The sequence below is a fragment of the Marmota marmota genome, unplaced genomic scaffold (genome assembly GCF_001458135.2).
Source record: "Marmota marmota marmota unplaced genomic scaffold, marMar, whole genome shotgun sequence".
Taxonomy (NCBI): Eukaryota; Metazoa; Chordata; class Mammalia; order Rodentia; family Sciuridae; genus Marmota; species Marmota marmota.
In genome coordinates, this window is record NW_025999977.1 from 35,603,774 (window position 1) to 35,606,508 (window position 2,735).

Consider the following 2,735-nt stretch of genomic DNA (forward strand, 5'->3'; position numbering starts at 1 on the left):
CCACCTCCCCTGGCTCATTTCAGACGTCTATGAGAAGAGCTAAGCAAAAATGAAGGCCATCTAGGCAAAATACATACAAGCATGACAAAAATTAACATTTTACTATTCAAGTAGCTCATATATATTAAAACCTAAGACAAGTGGGAAAAGCAACCTCAACAATTCAACAAAATCCTGTCTCAAAATAAAAAGGGAAAAGGTATAAAGTGATAATTGACAGTAGTAGAAATCCAAATAACTAACAAATAAACACTGTTGAAAGATTATATAACATTTGATAATAAAAAAAAGTCTGAACAAAAAATTATCATATCCAATGCTGGCCAAGATGCAGTAACACTGATATCGGAAACATAAATCACTATGACTCCCTGCAAAGCAATTAGTCATTATATTAAAAAAAAAAAATTAGGGGGGTGGGTACCAGGGACTGAACTCAGGGGCACTCAACCATTGAGCCACATCCCATGCCCTTTTGCCTTTCATTTAGAGACAGGGTCTCACTGAGTTGCTTTGCACCTCACTTTTGCTGAGGCTGGCTTTGAATTTGGGATCCTCCTGCCTCAGCCTCCTGAGCTGCAGGGATTACAGGTGGGTGCCTGGCTATCAAAAAATTTTACCTACCAGTTCTATGTAAAGGATTTATCAAAAGGAAATAATTAAAGATATAGACCATGTTCATCATAGCATTATTTATAATTAGAAAAATAGAAACAACTTAAAATGTCCAACAATAAGGAACTGGTTAAGTACATCCATATTATGCAGACATTCATTTCTTTATGATAAAATGTGCATAATATAGTTTTAAAAATCAAAATATATACACCAGTTACTTAAAAAAGTATAGAAAAAGACTAGAAGATATTAAGAACAATTTCACATTTTATATTTTTCCCCATTTCCATGAGTTGCACATTAGTTTATCCACAATGAGAAGAAGTCTGATATCAAAGCCAGATGAACCTAAGGCCCTGCCATGCTCTATCTTCCCCATGACTGAAGTACCAATGTAGCAGTTTGGGTCGGGCTCCTCATTCCAGTCTTCTTTAGCTGCCTGCTCCTAGCTCCAATTCTACTCAGCTCCCCCAACATCTGCAACTGGATCTGTTCCTGTGACTCGACTGATCCAGTGGGCATGTCTGTTTTCCATCTGGAGTCTTTCAGATTAACCAATCTCTTCCAAGAGCAATCTCTTCAGCAAACTGATAGTATTTCAACACCACCTATAGGTTTAAGTATATAGTAGAGTATTAACTTTAAATTTTGGCAAAGTATATAGTATGGTGAAACACTGCAATGGTAGGAATTTATCTCAATAATTATCTTTAAGTAATAAATGACCAGTTGGTAACACCTGACTAGGACCCAAACCACATTTGAGCTGTTAGCACAGTGCTACTCAAATCATGGTTCATGGGCTGCTGAGGAAGGTAACATTGCAGCAAAAGCCTTATTGTGTTTAACAAAGTGTCTGTCTCTAAAGGAAGCAGGAGTGGGAAGACTAACCGAAAGCTATAGCCCTTCACCACAGATAGTATGAAGGATACCAACTACAGTATCTCACCTCACATCACATAAACCAACTTAGAAGATATTGAAGACAAAAATGTTCACAGTATTTCCTGTATTTGTCTGGCTTTGGAGATTTTAGTCTTTTTTTTTTTTTTTAGTTTAGACGCAACACCTTTATTTATTTATTTATTTATATTTATGTGGTGCTGAGGATCAAATCTAGGGCCTCGCACCTGCAAGGTGAGCACTCTACCACTAGAGTCACAACCCCAGCCCCAGGAGATTTTAGTCTTAATGTTAGAAAGATATTTCAGCAGTTAAATTTCTCTTTGGGGTTGGGAGTATAGCTCAATGGCAGAACACTTACCCAGCATGTGCAAGGCCCTGGGTTCAATCCTCAGTACTGCAGAGGGACGTGGGATGACATCTCTTTTAGATAACTTTTTTTTGAAGAGACCTGCTTTATTGGTTTCCACATTTCTTCATTCTCTGCATGTGCTCTTGCACCCAGGTCACCCTTCTCCCAGGACCTCACATTCACCTCACACTAGCTTCTTACCTTGGGAATGTGAAATGAGGAATCCTCAAATCAATATATAATTTCCCCAAGCTGTCAAATGTCTATTCCACTCCAGCAGAGCCGGCCAAACCATTTGGCAATTCCCTCCTAATACATGATGCTGCTAACTTAACTCTCCTTTTTTTCTCATGTCGGGATAACTTCTTTATCCTCATCCTTCAAGACTTGTGATATCTTCCTTTAGGAAGCTTCTCTTGACCATATCACCTTGGTGCCCATCAATATTTTTCCTAAGGTAAATACCCTTCCTCTATGCTCCCAAGTTATCCTGCAAATAACTCTGAAAGAGAACTTACATACTGCACAGATATTATGCTTTCATGTCAGTTATTCATTCAATTGCAGGAACCTGCACCTAGTACAAGATGAGTGTTCAAATGTTCATTGATTCCCTGTAGGCTCAGGAGGCTGAGACAGGAGGATGACAAGTTTGAGGCCAGCCTCAGCAACTTAGTGAGACCCAAACAACTTAGTGAGAGCCTGTCATCTTATATTTTATTATTATTTTTTGGTGGTGCTGAGGATTGAAGCCAGGGAACCTGTGCATGTGAGGTAAGCACTCTACCAACTGAGCTATGTCCCCAACCCTCATCTTATATTTTAAAAAGGGGCTGGGGATATGGCGCAGTGGTGAAGCACC